This window comes from Agelaius tricolor, unplaced genomic scaffold, assembly GCF_023055355.1.
Source record: "Agelaius tricolor isolate 1412-34295 unplaced genomic scaffold, bAgeTri1.0.p SCAF_11, whole genome shotgun sequence".
NCBI classification, from domain to species: domain Eukaryota; kingdom Metazoa; phylum Chordata; class Aves; order Passeriformes; family Icteridae; genus Agelaius; species Agelaius tricolor.
Window position 1 is genome coordinate 3,930,481 of NW_027269271.1, and position 16,603 is coordinate 3,947,083.

At 44.2% G+C, this 16,603-nt stretch overlaps 1 protein-coding gene across 4 annotated transcripts in view; it reads right to left on the reverse strand.

The window, feature by feature from the left end:
- Window positions 1-14,881, reverse strand: part of RALGPS2 (Ral GEF with PH domain and SH3 binding motif 2) — a 115,843-nt gene extending 100,962 nt beyond the window's left edge. Inside the window, exon 1 of one of the 4 annotated variants that reach the window (XM_071435878.1) lies at window positions 14,702-14,881. The gene's annotated coding sequence lies outside the window, so the exon portion shown is untranslated. Of the gene's footprint in view, window positions 1-14,222; window positions 14,364-14,384; window positions 14,409-14,701 lie in introns of those variants that run through there. The other 3 variants (XM_071435882.1, XM_071435881.1, XM_071435879.1) reach the window with 3 other exon arrangements.
- Window positions 14,882-16,603: the final 1,722 nt, after the last annotated feature.

The window sequence follows — 16,603 nt, forward strand, 5'->3', positions numbered from 1 at the left end:
ACTCTGCATCAGCAAAAATACCACATCTCACAGTGAATAGTCTCTAGAACTGCCTTCTGTATTCCCAGCTTCTTTATTATTATTTTCAATAAAGCAGCACAAAAAATTTCAGCAGAAGGCAGACTTGAAGAAAATCATTGTGATGATCTGCAAATGGATCCATGCAGGTGGCATGCCTTCTCTCAGAAGGAAAAAAAAGTGGGAAAAATACTTGAATATAATTGTATGTAAGTGGCACACTTGTAAGTTCTGAGATAGGAATGACAACTGACAGCCTGAGTTTTGTTACTGCAAACAGACTCCAGGAACTCTGACACCAGCAAATCACCAGCCTCACATGCCAAAAACACATGGAAGAAAAAAGCTGACAAAAACTAAGCCTGAGGATCCACACTGAATTTCCTGTGTAAACCTACACATCATACAGGGTAAAGAAAATGTAAAGAAAAATGTAAAGAAAATGCCTCCAGGAGTAGGCATGGAAATTTGAGTTAAGTGCTAGAGTCAAAACTGCAAACAGCCAAACCAAAATTAAGATGATCAAACCATCCTGGGACAGATTTTTAACAAGAGAGAAAATCCCAACTGTTGCTGAATAACAGCCTCCAAATCCACAGAATTAAGGACTTGGTTCATCCACCAGCCTTGGCTGCACCCTTGGTTTGTACAGGCAAAAAAGGAAAAGAAGTCAAAACTCCTCCCCTGTTGAACACCTGAGTTTTTTACTCAGAAGAAAATACTGCTGAGAGAACATTTTAATGTATTTGTTTATTAAGCCACTAATAAACACTAAGGACCTTTCTCAAAGAGGACACACAGTATCTTAGTCTGGTTTGAAATTCAGCTTTCAGAGACATGAGTACAGCCTCTATCAGTAAAACCTGGGACAGCAACATTTCAGCCATGTTCTCTATAATTATTCTGTCCTGAACATCATGCATTGATATGCACTGTTGCTATAGAAATGGTGCTAACAGGGAAAAATCTATCAGCCTATGAATTGCCTGTTTGCTATGATGACTGCTATGGGAAACTACCACAGACATTTGGGGGAGAGAGGGATCTTCTGTGCCACCTGTGTCACCATCCCTGCATTCATTTATGGAAGTGTGTCGAGCCCAGGGCACACAACTTCAACAAGCAAACAACACACAAACCAGTTATTTCTGAATCTGAGCATCCCATTCACCTCTTTTCCATATTTCTGTCTCACTTTGGAAGGGCCTCAGTAAATCAGCCAGCTCAGGAGAGAACAGATAAAGACCCAATTAGCCATCACTTAAAGTTAAATACCTTTCTCCACCCAAGATCAGTCAGCAACCAGTGACCACCAAAGCACCAGCCTAATAAAACACCTGGAAACCAAGTCACACAGAAACCTGGAACCCAAGTTAACTCAAGTACAGGACTCCAACAGTCAGATGGCCTGACCATTTATCAGTGACCCACTCCAAGTGCTTGAAACTGTTGACCAAAAATATGTTTCCTTCAACTGAAACAATTCAGAGTGCGTATTTTCATGAAGGAGGAAAATGTATTTCTAAGATGGCATCAGACTTTTTTTCTTGTTATCAAAATACAAACTTATAGTAGATCACAGGACAATGGTGTCTCTTTAGACACTCAAGGTAGACAGGAATTTATTTGAAGGCCTGAAATTCTGGTAAACCCATTCATTGTTTGTTCACAAACAACAACAGTCCAGTCACCAGAAAAATCTCAATGTGATTTCAGGTAAATGGGCATTACAAACAAGAGCCCTGCTGGAGCCATTTCTAAGCCATCTATCTGCATTATTGATGAAAGGATGTGCCCTAAAGAGGGAATGACATCATAAATATCTACAGAACTTGGGTAACTGCTGGAGAACACAATGCTTTCCAGAAGACATCAAAAAGACACTGAGATGTAGCAGCACAAGCATTAATTTGAAGAGCACAGCTGGCAAGGAGTAAGAACCAGCTATACAAAATCATTTGTATACCTCTAAGGGCAGTAAAGGCAAGCCTTAAATTCTTGTTACAAAACCAAGAGAAAGACACTGCAGGGGTAAGATTAATGACATGCCTTCGATACAGACTGTCAAGAAGGATTTTTAAGATTATTCCAGCACTGTGAATTCAGCACAGTATGTTCACAAGTGATATCCTAGCCAGCTACTTGGATATTTGAGCTATTCAGTGGATGACTGGATAATTATCACTCAAACATATCCTTAAGCTTATGAAACACAGCTGTGTCCATTTCTGCCAAATCAATGAAACCAGACATTAAAGATTGATTTAAGTGCAGACATGTGCAAGCTGGAAACTTGGGTCCAAGAGTAATGACAGAGGTACTCTGTACACAATAGAGCTGTCATGGATTTGAAGGAAAATGGTGTTTTGAATATAAACTACTGGTTTACAGCAGGTAACACTTTCCTTTTAAGGAAACCATGCCATTTAACATTTCATTGAACTAAAAAGAGAATTATATTCAACTTTTTGTTAATCTTTTAACTGATGAAAAGTAAAACTAGAATGCTATAATGCAAGAAAGTGCATGACAGGGCAAGCTATCACAAGTAGGGATATAAAACCCATTGTCATGGGACCACAAGGTGATGGTAACTTTATCTTTAAAAAGCTCACAGACGAGAACCTTCCAAAAGAATCCCCTACCTGCTACTTCACTAATACTAATAGCCAAAATCTCTGATCTTAGCAAAATGATTGGAAATTGCTTTGCTTCCTTTCCAGGTTCACCAAAACCATCACAGCAATGAAGCAGCACAAAGCTCAAGGAAAAAAACACAAGTAGAAGAATTAAAGCAAAGATCCTCAGATCCTAAGATCAGGTTAGGATTCCCTGGCAACTTCTGGCAGGAATCCTGCGGGAATTCTGTCCTAAATTTTGTACAAACATGTTTTTTCCCCCTTCTGCAGAGAGGACATCCTCTGGCTCAGAATAACCAACAACACTGGCTTTTTCTAAAGCAACAGACATTGGTCATTGTAGACAAACCAATGGAAGCTAATTGTTCACCTCATCTAAATGAAAATACAGCACTTCTTTGAGCCCTGCCATGCCCTGGATTGCTGCCTTAAAACAAAAATCCAGTCATACAAATATGTAGCTTTGCCAAGACAAGCATTTTTGCTCTCATGCAAGATTCACCTTGAATAGGAGGAAAAAACATGAAAGAAATGCCCCTGACTAACACAGAGAACTGAAAGGGTCTGAGCAATTGTTTCTAAGTATTTGGAATGAGTAGCCCAAGTTACAGTTTGGACAAGGATTTGATACTGCCTTGTCATTACTACCATTAAACTGTCCTTGTTCTGGAGGTACAAGGAAATCTGTCAACATTAGAAGGATGAGTGGATGCTGCACACCAAAGCAGGAGCAGCCTTGCCTGAGCAACAAAAAAGCTGCAGTGAAGAGAAAGCTGTGCTGGGAAACAAACTCAGCTGGGAGAGCTCAACAGGGAGCCCAATTAAATATATATGTGTGTGCATGTGTGTATACATATAAACTAAACTAATTAAGAGCTTTCAGTATTATCTCAAAGTCAAGATCATCCATATCATCAAACTAAAAAACCAAAGCAAAACACAAATTAGTAATGCATTTCCCCATGCTAAACTAGCAAGAAGCAAGTTGCCTCTTACCTGCTGAAAGAATGGCTGAAAAAGTCAATACCTTGGCTGCCCTTTGAAAACACTTTAATCTTTTAGTTTCACGTTCAGCTTGCCAAGTAGGGGAGGTTCATGCTGGTCCTGCTGTTATTTAAACATAAAAGAGAACCAGCCACATCATAAATAGGGTATTAGTACCTTACTGTTGAAATACCCTGAAGTCACCAGCCACAACATGGTTAGTGTGTTTTGGCAAGTGATACTTCTGAAACAGCTTTATCACTTAAAAGCAAAGCTATTTTAATGACCTATACAAATTCATCTTTCACTACCTCCAAGTCAGCCAACAAAAACTGCCTAAGCAAAAACAGGCAACCCAACTACTAATTTAAATGCAATATTCATATAAGGATTTACAGGGTCTTTCTGACAGAAGAATCTAGTTTGTTCACAAACAACAGAGCAGGGCTTTCCAGGAGAGCTGTGTGTGGCTAATAAACACCATCAATCTGACAGAGCTGGCAAACATCAGACAGCAGGGCTGCTCTACCAGAGACTGCTGCATAAAGCAGCCCCCTCACTGACAAATGGAGTCAATTCAACATCAGCTCACCCTGGGACCCAAGGAAATGCTCAACCCGGCCCCAAAAGAGAACACAATTCCTAAGTGGCATCTCCAACCTAGGCAAGACTCCTGTACCTCTTCCATGACATGTTCTCTCTAATTTAAAGTATTGTTACATTAAAAATAGCAGCCTCCTCATCTTCAGAGAAGATGTTGATTATGAATTCCAAAAGACAGCAATTTTTTTTCCTGTAAGCATTTCTACCAACTTCAGGAGAATCAGAAATACAGAAAAAGCAACAAAGAAACAGTGATCAGCAAGTCTAATGATAAGATCATAGAAACACACCCTACTTCCCTGGGGAAAAAAAGATATCCAATTCTATTAACAGGCTGGAACATAATAGGGAAAGATGACACCAGAGAAAGAGACAAACAACAAAACCTTCAGTTGCTGAAGTCCATCACTTCTCCTCATCTTCCCTCCCTCACTTCGAGTAGAATCAAAAAGATATCCACGACATTCAGTACCAGACACAGAAATCTGACACCTGAAAGCAGCACAGAACTCAGGCAAATCCCAAGGCAGCAAGGGAAGCCTGTCTTTTCCTGGTCCCTGCAGAGATCTCACCTCTGTCCATGTCCTTTAACTTCACTACTGCCTGATTCTGTTTTCCAGTTAAGATTATTACCTCATAAAAAGAGATGAAGAAAAAGTAAGTAAAATAATTTCTTAGGTCAGGAAAGTAAGAGCTACCTTTAAAAAAACCTCCCAGGTACAGCTGAAATAAAGGTCGAAATTCTTCTACAATATATCTTTGTTTGCAAATGAGGGATTTAACAGAAGTTTTGTGGGTGCAATAGCTTAGCAAGACATCTCTTATGTTTGTCTGATAAATAATGCAAGGAGCTATCTTCCCTTTTTAGCAGTATCACTTAACAGATGCCAACTGGATTTCTGTGTGTGTCTAACAGTGCAGCACAAATACAGCACACCTCTGAATTGTATCAACACACAGATCTGCACAACAGATTTCACATCTCCCAAACCTACTCTTCATAAAAGACTTTGGCCTCAACAATGCCCTTTCAATTAATGTCTTTACTGTCTTATAAGTGATACAATTCAGATCAAGAATTATTCTTCAACAAAACCACATCAGCCTCAAATCAATAGTGCATATTGTCAACTCCTTTTAGTCTAAACATGCTTAAAAGTTCATACCTGTTTTACACAGTTGCTAAGTTTTGCTATAAGCCCTGACATTTTGTCACCTTAAATACTTTAAAACTTTCTGTTGTACATACAAAAAAAAAATAATATAGCAAAGTGCAACAACACATACGTGGATATTTCTTTCCCCTCTCCCTCCCAGTCATATGGCATTGATGACCAAAACCAGAAGAAATTAAAAGAGCTCCAACTGCTGGTCTTGAACAGTTTTAGACCTCTCTTTTTAACAAACCTGTGTCCCTGAATACCAGCTTACACACAGCTATAGAAATACCTCTTTGAAGATAAATTAAATTGCTTTATCTGAAACATGAACTAGCTCCTCATTGAAGAAGCCTTCCCACCAAGAGAGCTTCAGAAAAGAGTCAAGACTGACTTTACAGAAGTATTAAAGGCAAGTCACAGCATGAAATACAGTTCAAGTTCTGTCATCACATAGACCCTATCCACATTAAAAAAAAAGCCAGTGAGTTAATTAGGTCCAAGGGCAAGTCATTACATGCAGGCACTGAGGAAGCTGCTCCCAAGCAGGTCCTAGAGCACTCCATCTGCTTACCTGCCATTCCTCAAAGGTAAAGAAATACTTTAGTACCTCAAAAGTAGCTTTTTTTGCTTCATATTGCTTTAATGTGCCTTCAGCTTTATAAAACACTGTACCTCTGGCACACATCAATAGTGAAAACTTACCAAGCTCGCTTTTTTGTTTCATCTCCTGACTACAATTTGGTTAACATCATTTTCCTCTCTAAATTCCTTTAAAATTATTCCAGGTGGACACTCAGCCACTTTAATAGATATTGGCAGTAGAGCTGAACAACCTCCACAAATAAAATCATCTTTTGCCAGCATACCTACAGCTACCTAAGGGTATAAAAGATAATCAAAGAATCACAGTTTCACACTGTGATTAGATTTGGCACTGCTACCTTCCTTTGTCCAAGGTAACACAATATGTGCTTGTTTAAAGCACCATTAAAAACTTAGCAAGGCACATCACTATGAATACCAAACTCTGTTATCAAAGAGCTACCTGGCAAAATCTCTTCAAAATAAATGTAAAATAGGCCCAGGCTAGGAGGGGAAAAAAATCCCAAAGGAGGATTGTAAGAAATTATGTATGATCAACAGAGCAAACAACCAGCAATGAGTGGAGAGCAAAGCCTATTTCAAACACAAAGTAGCAAAAACATTTCTATCACAGAGGGACATTTGCTCTGATATAAAGAGCACAGGAAACAGTTTCCTAAGAAACCACACACCTGACACCAGTGAATGACACATTAAAAGGTAATAATAATAAAGCCTCAGAGCTAGGTAATGTTTAACTTCATCTTATCTTGAGGCAGAGCTGCAAGGGCCAGGTTTTACCCACCCCAACAAATGCCCCACATTTCAGGCTGCTCACTGTGCACCACACTCATGTCTCTCAGGAGCAGAGGGTTCACGTGTAGCTAAGCAGAAATCTTGCTAATACTTCAGTAATTTTGCACTTTGAGCTCCAGAAAATACATGCAAATCACTTCAACTGCATGGAAGGACTGAACTCAATGGATTCTACTCTTACACATTATTCTTTTCCAAAATGCCTGTTGGCATAGTTCTGTAAAAGTCTGATCAATAATTGTATCAAAATTATTTAGAGGCACTTACCAGACAAGCCTGATGACTAATGCCTAAACAAACTGGTCAGTCTAAAAGTACATGACTAATATTCTAAAAATACACGAGATAGCTGCCCCTTCTCAGGTAGGCTTACCAATAAAGCACATGGGAAAAGTGGCTGTTGGCAGAGCGCTCTGGACCTGCCAGCAACAGCAGCACTGTGCAGGTGCCCTTGAACCACCCAGGGAAAGTTAATGACACGACACGGGGAGAGGAAGTACAACAATCATGAGTCATCCATGTAACCCTGTGCTTTATCAATACACTTCATAACATGAAGTTACCAATTAGTGACAGCACAAACCAGTGATGCAGTAATGGGAAAGTGAGCAGCTGGAAACTTTGGACTTTTTTATCTTTTAGTGGTCTGGCACTTAGAATTTGTGCATTTTGAAATCCACAATGAGCACACAGGAAACTATGCAATGCTACCAGCATTCTAACACCTCACATCTGCTAACTGCACATGCTCTTGGAATCCCCAGAATACTTTACAGACTTCTGGACATGATCAGCTGTATGAACAAGTTTCCACCAACATCATCATCATCACTGCCAACTCACTTCACCAGCCTACTCTAAAAGATGCAACAATAGCAGAGTTAAGCTCTATGCAAAATGGATTTTCAGAAGTGCCACAAGGATCCTAAAATGCCTTAAATTTTCCTGCATAAAATCTGAAACAAAATTTCAACTTCATTTCAAGCTCCCAGACTTGCACACCCAGCTAGGGATTCAAGACAACCACTCCACAAGCTCAGCTAATAAACAACTGACATTTGATCCACTTTTGATTTCAGTTGGTTTATAGGAACTTGATTTTATACTCACCATTCATCTCCATCACTCATGCTTTTTCATGTTCCTTTCTGTGCCATGAGATTAGCCCAGGAGTTTGTATAGCTGAAGTGAACAGCTTGGGGGAAAACTATCAAACTGAACCACAAGGCAAGGACCAGGGGGGGAAGTTTAATTTCTTAGCTGGGTACGTTTCCTGCAGCTCTCTCTGCTGCATTATCTCTCTGCCAATACAGGGAGAGGAGGGAGCAGTCAATAAATAAGCTGCACATGGGGTCACAATCTAACTCAATTACAAACCAACTCAGATTAGTTACAGCTGTGGAGGACCCCAAAGTTATCAAGCAAGCAACAGAAATTCAGAGCAATTAGAAGATTACACAAACAACCTGGCAATAAAACAAGTGGACTAGAAACAACCATTTACAGAGTTTATAGATTTGAGTTTTACATAGAATTCACAAGTCTATCTGTGCTTACACACCTCCTCAGAAAGATTCATATATGAAGCTAATAAAGAAAAACAGTAGAGATGAGACCTTCAGCTCTTCACTGGAGGCTTCTGCCTGCTTACACATTAATCTGAAAATGATGTATCACAGCAGAAAATGTGTTTTGTACTAGTCCTGTTTATTCACTTATTAGTCTGAGTCCAGTCACTCTGTGACACTATACCACTAATTCTAGATCTAAATGAAAATATAATACTAGAGTCTAGACAATTACCCCCAACCCTGGGCACATAAATAATGTGATAAAAGCAATCCAATTTACAAACTGCATTAAGATCACTCTTTTCAGGATCTCTGCCAGTTTTATCTAGCCACTATTATCTAAGAAATACACCTTCAACTTCTGAAAAAGATCAATATCCCTCTTCCCCAGCACTATCAATCTGAGCCCATTTCAATGAGAGCTGATTAGAGAGTCTCCAAGCTGCCCCTTAATGAATAATGAGGGAGGCACAAATCAAACAACTTTTAATGCCACACTACTACAGCAATGGTCAGAGCATGGACAGCCAGACCTAGGTCACTTCAGACTGAATTGATTGCTGCCAATAGCACAGCTCCATTAAAGAGGAAAAGAGGTGACACATACATATCCCAAAGCCCAAGTGCCACTGAGGCAGCTCCAAAGCCAGCAAAGCCTTCTGCATCCAAATCACTTTAAAATGGAATTACAGCCTGAGAGCCAGGGTACCTCAAGCTTCTCCTCTGCAAACCCTGTTACCCATTTCTTCTCTGAGCACTTCAGCCCTCTGACAGCTGATGGACACACAGGACAAGCACTGTAAGTCAAGAGATTCACGAGCTTCAAGACATTAATAAATTGGGCCAACCACTTTTTGGCAGAGGAGCTCATAGCAAGCTCCACAATCAAATTCCCTCACTGGCAGCTCTGCTTATGCCTTGGCCATGCTGGTTTCAACTCCTTAACTGACCCAGGCTTGTTACAGTTCCCTACTTGCACTAGGAACTACACTACTATCTAAAACCCACGGGAGGAAGGGCAAAGACAACTTCCAGTGAAAACTTGCCAGGTCTAATCAGCTGGTGGGGGGGGTCTCAGTTTCCAGTCAAAGGCTTAAAACAGCCTGGTTTTACTGCTTCAGTATGACTGCTAAGAACAAGTAATAAACGTGAGTCACCAGGGGGCACTAACACTTCTACCAAATGGAAAATGCAGCCCTTCAATTAGAGAGGCTGATAATTACATCCACATCATCATGTATATTTTATCTGGATTGAACTTCAGCCAGCTTGTTCTAATCCATGTTCAAATCTCAACTACATACTGATGAGGCACTGAGCTGCACTAACTGTTGTGGTCACACTTGAAATACATGGGACAGACTCACAGTCTCCTCAGACAGAGCAGGGAAAATAGGCCGGGCACACGTTCACATGCCAGCTCAGGCTTCCCGTGCCTACAGAATGGATGTGCACATTTAAATACAAATGGAATTCTGAAACAGGCATGGAGAACAGGCCACAAGTCCTGCATCTCAAAGAAACAGAATAAATAACTATTCTTAGGAGTTTGAATCAAGATCTGTCCTATCCTAGGGGACTGCAAGGAGCATCAGCCTGGAGAAAAGGGAAAGGCTTTAAGCCTGGCATCAAATCAACTGCCATGTTACAGCCTTAATCTGTAACACAGGTGGCTGCTCTTTACCACTGAGAAATAGGCAGGTTTTTAAACCACAAATATGATGCTCAGGAGGGGCTGATAAGAGAGTTTCTTGATATTCTGACCTAGCAGCTCGAGAGCTTCTCAGTGCCAGCCAAAGCTGTGCCTACAGCACAGCCAGGGAGTTTCTGGGGAAGGAAACCCTGACTTGTTGATGGAGTTGATACAAAGAGCCAAAACACACCTAAACATTCCAGACATATAGAAATAACAGCAAAGCCTCTAGGTCCTGCAAGGTACACAGCTGCTTCTTTTCCCAGTTTTACCTAAACTGTCATTCTTGTCAGTCAGGACTGTAGGACAACAAAGCCATGGGAAGAGAAAGGGAACCCTACCCTTATGGAAAAGTACACCTCACCACCCAGCTGTGGTTTGTCTCTGCTGAAGTTACTGACATGTAAAAAGTTACAGGGACAATAAGGCTGGGGTAGGAAGCACTCAGTGAGCAAACTCAGGGGACCTCCCAGGGCTCAAGGCAGACACCACTGTGCCACATGACAGTCCACAACCCATCTGGAAGCCCGTGGGGAGCTCTGAGAACACCAGCTGAGAGTGCACTAAAGCAGCACACCTCAGAGCAGTGAGTCCAGGAGAGTAAAGATCAACCTTAAACGCAGGCCAGGAACACTGCATTTTCAAACTCTTTGTGATGACTCACTAGGCTTCCCAGGGTTTTATTTGCCATACTGTAAGATTCACCAAACAGGTCCCTTTCGAGACAAACTCTCCTATGAACTGAAACCCAGACTGGGAACAGCCTCCCTTGGCCACAAGCCACTCCAATGCCCATCACTTATTTATATAATTTCTTTCATTTATTTTTATCATTTATATAATTTATTTTATATCATTTGTGCCATTCTAACTCCTGAGTCAAAGCCAACAGCTCCAGTGTTCACAACACACCACGATGCAGGATACAGCCTCCCTGTTTAGGGCTTTGGGCACCCTCTCCCTACTCCTGACAGCTCCTCCTGACTGCAGAGCCAGCGCTGGGAGCCCTCCCACCCTTCACCCCCTGCCTTGCTCCAGCTCCCATCTTGGATGGCCCCATGGTGCTGGGCAGAAGCCCCGGTGGGACCAGCTTGCCCAGAGCCAGGACTCCAATGCCATTCTCCCTAGAATCCTACCAGGCTTTTATGGATCTGTGTAAAACAAAAGGAGTTGCAGTCACACATCCACACATTCCAGGGGACTGAGCATACAGAGAACCTACTTAAAACGCCCAACTGCAGCATGAAGACAGCCTCACTTCAGCAGTCCTTTAAGGTGATTAATTCATAAACAGACCAAACATGAAGCCCACAAAGCTTCTGTTCATGCACTAACTATGACACATACACTTATATTAAAAGATGATTCCTACTGCAGCAGTTCCAGGTATTTAAATGCAAAGATTTTTAACAGAAATCTTTCATTATTTTGAAAATGCATTTCTAAGTCTGTTTTCTAACAAGAGCTGTAAACCAATACTTAGAAGAGAAATATATTATGCCTTTGGTGGCTTATTCTTTGAAAAAATGCAACCAATTACACTCCCCACCCCTAAAGGATATTTTCAACTCAGCTTTAGTTATTGAATGAAAGGAGGAGCTCAAATGACTCAGCTTCAAGCAAATATAAAGGCAAAGATTAACCCCAAATCTCAGTGTAAAAAAAAATGAGGAACAAACTGATTAAGATGGAGGTGTGGCTTGTCAATTCAAATCTTTTAATATTCAAAGACATCAAGCAGAACATTAGCACACTATGACTGCATTACTTTTCTGTACAAAAGTAATTTTGTCAATGTCAGTCAATTTCAAAAACCCCAGTCATCCAAAAATCACAGTTAATTTCAAAAATCAAAGTTTACACAAGTGGTTGTAGTTAAAATTAGCCTTGTGTCTTCATTCCTGTTCCTTAGTGCCGAGCAGCATAAAGATCAATAAAACATCTAAACACTGGCAATTTTAATCTACAGTCACAAGGCAAGATAGAAGTGTAAAATGGAAAAGACAGCTCCAAAATTCTGCAGGAAAACCCCCACATTTCTACAGGAAAAAACCCCAAAAAATCAAACAAAACCCAATGGTGAGTAAAGAGGACAACCACATGAAGGGTTTTTTTCTTTTGGGGTGGGGGGAGGCATTGTCTCCACTGGACTGAGTTAAACATTTCATATTAAAATGCAGCAAAATAAATTACAAGGTAGAATATTTCACAAGGGCGCTCCCAGACACCAAGGGACTGCTGTACATCCTCCACATGAATTCCCAGGTGCTTGTCCCTCATCTGAGCCAAGCCAGCCCAGCTTCTCCGAGCCGAACACACCCGCAGCTGTGCTGGGAGCAATGTTTCACTCCAGACTCGCTGGAGCGCTCCTTTCCGTGAAGCCCAAACGCCAAACACAGATGTCACCAGAGGGCACCCTCTCAATTGCAGTGACCCAGCTTCGGCCAACTTCTGAGCAGGACTGCAGACAGCCCACGAGCAGGGATGTGCAGAGCCTGTGGAAAGCAGGAATAACTCTGCTTCTGCGAGGAATTTCCTTTAAAAAAAAGGAATTCAATCCTCCATCGAAATTTAAAAAAAAAAGGAATTTACTTATGTAGCCCAGAAACATAAAATAATTTCCAGAGTAATCAGAGACATTGCTAGAAAAAAAAAATCACTATTATCAACTTTTGTACAACATTATGCTGTGGCACTTGATGGTGCCAACTCAGTCCAGCTGTTTTGGCACCCATGTGGATCATATCAGCTCCCAAAAGCAGGGTCCAAGGCAGTACAGCTCATGCAGAGGTGCCTATGGAAATCCCTTGGCTCTGCTATCAGATACTACACCTTACAACAATACACCGAAAAAAATGCATGAGTCGTTCTCAAGCTTTGATCCATGTATTATTTCTAATGCCCTGTTGAGAGTTAATAATGTTTTGAAACGAACACCTGACAAGTTGAAATTCATTAAATAAAATTATGCACAACCAGTAACACATGCAATAGGTCTGTATACCAAAAAGGGTCTCAAACCACCAGGTGACACGAAGAGAATGTTATACCCATTTTGTTTAGAAATAAACACTACCATAATACAACTAAAACAAAGTCAGCTGCAGAAGCAAGGAGTTATACGAGAAAAATAGGAAATAATCATTGTGCATCCCATATTTTCCAATCCTGAGAAAACCTAAAAAGCTGTAGGCCTATCAAACATTTGACTGCCTGATTATCTTCTGATCCCATTTGATAAGAAAAAGTCTCCACCTCTTCTAGCTATCTGTCATTGCAAAGCTCTTTAATTCAGCAAAGGCACAGAAGGAGGGGTGCAGAAATAAGACCTGTGCAAAAGCACCTTTTTCAGTAGAGGGATCTCTCCAATAGTGTCAGTATAGGAAACCTGCAAATAGAGATACACATCCACACAATTTCACCAGGCCTGTAACTGCTATTAAACCCACAGGGCAAGTTACTCCAAAATATTACCTGTCATCACCACTCATCGTGGTTTGAAATATATCTACAGAACTGCCTTTCCAGCATCTGCTGCCAGGAAAGAAATAAAGCTAAACACACCTCATGTCTAATAAACAGCATCTATTTGTCCATCCTCTAGAGCAGATTCCCATCCACTGGAAGGTAACACGCACTGAAATGACCCTGGTTTACATCAAAGTGGTGCGACGTGGTGTTCATCCCCTTCTTACAGCCACTGTCCATGTTGTCACTTGTGTCCCCATGCCTGTGCACTGCCCTGTCCCTCGTGTCCCCATCCCTGGGCACTGCCCTGTCCCTCGTGTCCCCATCCCTGGGCATTGCCCTGTCCCTCGTGTCCCCATCCCTGGGCACTGCCCTGTCCCTCGTGTCCCCATCCCTGGGCACTTTCCTGTCCCTCGTGTCCCCATCCCTGGGCACTTTCCTGTCCCTCGCGTCCCCATCCCTGGGCACTGCCCTGTCCCTCGTGTCCCCATCCCTGGGCGCTGCCCTGTCCCTCGTGTCCCCATCCCTGGGCACTGCCCTGTCCCTCGTGTCCCGGTGGCGGGGCCCATCCCCGGGGCAGCACCGATGGATAGCGGTATCTCTCAGCCACAGCCTGCGCTCCGCCCCGGCCGCCCTCCGGCCCCGCGGTGCCCCACACGCGGACGCGGCTCTGCCCGTCCCCACGCACCAACCCCCCGGTCCCTGAGGGTTCCACAGACAGCAAGGGTGGGGTGTCCGCGTTATAAACCACTCTTCAGCCCCGCAAGCAGGCACCGGGGGTCGAACATCTCTCCCGAAGCCCCGTAACCCTCCGTCCCGCAGCCAGGCTGGAGCTCCGCCGCGTACACACCGGCGAGAGGGGGCTCCGCTCCTCGCCACCCCCGTGTGAGGAGGAGGAGGAGGAAGGGGAGGACGAGAGGGCGGCAGGTGGGCGGCGGAGCCCCGGGGGGGCCGGGACCCTCCCCGGATCTGGGAGGGGACGGAGCGCCTCCAATCCCCGGCCAGCAACAGCCCTGCAAGGCCCGGCGTGCGAGCCGGGGTGAAGCCTCCTTTCTTCTCTCCTCCTCCTCCTCCTCCTCTGAGGAGCCGGACAATGAGCCCCGCGGAGGCGGGCGCCGGCTCCCTCCTCCTCCTCCTCCTTCTCCCCGCCGCGACAGCGCAGCTCACCTGCGAGAGGGGGGATGGATGGCGGCGGGGCGGCCGCTCGGAGGTGCTGCCGGAGGGGCTGCGGTGTCTGCGCGGGTCGCCGCGCGCCGCCGGCTCCGCAGGCGCGGGGCGGCCGCGGCCACAGTGCCCCTCACACACTCACTCACTCACACACACACACGGCGTGGGGGGGCGCCCGCCCCGCCCGCGCATGCGCGCAGAGACCCCCCCGGCCCGCCTCCTCCCGGCGCCGTGCGCGGGCTGCGCACGCGCCGCCTCAGCGCCGCCCGTGCCGCCCCCAGCCGGCGCTGAGGGCGGGGAGATGCGGGGAGATGCGTGCTCGCTCCCTCACGGCAACACTGGGGTTGGGACGGAGCAGCGGGGCCAAGCTGTGACCGGCACCGCGGTGTCAAACAGAGCAGGGTACCCATGCCACGTCCCGAAACACCCGCAGGGATGGTGGCTCCGCCGCCTCCCGTTCCACTGTCTGATTACAGAATCCTAGTATTGTTGGGGTTGGAAGGGACCTCTGGACATTATCCAGTCCGGCGGAGCAGGTGACACAGGAACGCGTCCAGGCGGGTTTGGAATGTCTCCTAGAAGCGAGGCTCCACGCCCTCCCTGGGCAGCTGTTCAGCGGTCTGCCACCCTCACTGCAAAGTTCATTTACATTTACATCGTCGTCCTTTCTGTGAGGGAAGTCCTGCTGCTGTCCAACCCAAACCTCCCCTGGCGCAGCTCAGCACCATTCGCCCTCGACCTGTCCCTTGTGCCCTGGGAGCAGAGCCCGACCCCAGCCTCCTGTCAGGGCCTTTGGAGAGCGAGAAGGTCCCTCCTGAAGCTCCTGTAATCCAGGTTGAGCTCTCCGTGAGGCGTCGCTCCCTAACGAGTCAAAAGACAACGGGGGCAAGGAAAGGAGCTGGCCCCAAAATAAAAGCTATTACATTGCTAAGAGCTCTGTTCTGAAGGGATGCAATGCAATGAATTTTTATGATTTGGACAGTGAGAAGGTCCCTCCTGAAATTCCTGTAATCCAGGCTGAGCTCTCCGTGAGGCGTCGCTCCCTAACGAGTCAACAGACAACGGGGGCAAGAAAAGGAGCTGGCCCTAAAATAAAAACTATTACATTGCTAAGAGCTCTGTTCTGAAGGGATGCAGTGCAATGACTTTTACGATTTCATTGTCTGCTCTCACAGTCGTTAGGGAATAAACAGGTTATGAGGGGAAAGCAAGGCCTTCAAGGTGTTGGCACCATTTCTGGAGTGAAAGCCCTCAGAAAACCACAAGGTTTTGCAAGAGCTGCTCTACAGTCACCAGAGCTGGCAGTGCTACCGTCGTGGGGACAGGAGCTGGCATCACCACCTTCCCATCCACAGCCCCAGCCAGACAGTCTGCAGCCCCAGTGAGTTATTGCAATAATTAATAGCTACCATTTATACATATTCTGAATGCTTTGAAAGCAATGCCTAATCTCATTAAATTGTGAATTGACTTATTTTCATCCTTTCGTGGAGTTAAGACAGTCACTGCTTCCTTCACATCCATGGGAGATGGAGTTGGTAATTTGTTCCTATACTGGAACTGCTGCCATTGGATCTATGGCCACCTGCTATGGGTTTTAATGAAACACAGAGCCACCTGCTATGCAGAATGCCTGATTTTTATTAGACTTGCACACTGGTGAGAATACAGGTACTGTGATCCAGATTGAGCAAGTCCATCAGGCTGGAAAGAGGGTACCAGCTTTTAAATCTGACAGGGAAATAAGGCAGGCAGGATTTGTGAAACTACAGGCACAAATTTGACAATAAGCAAAGAACAGCATTACTTTTAGGTACAGTGCCATTTCCCCAATTTTAATGAAGCTTTGTGCCTAGAAAGAGAACACTGTCTCCTCTTGTTTTAGGTTTTGTTTTTCTTTTT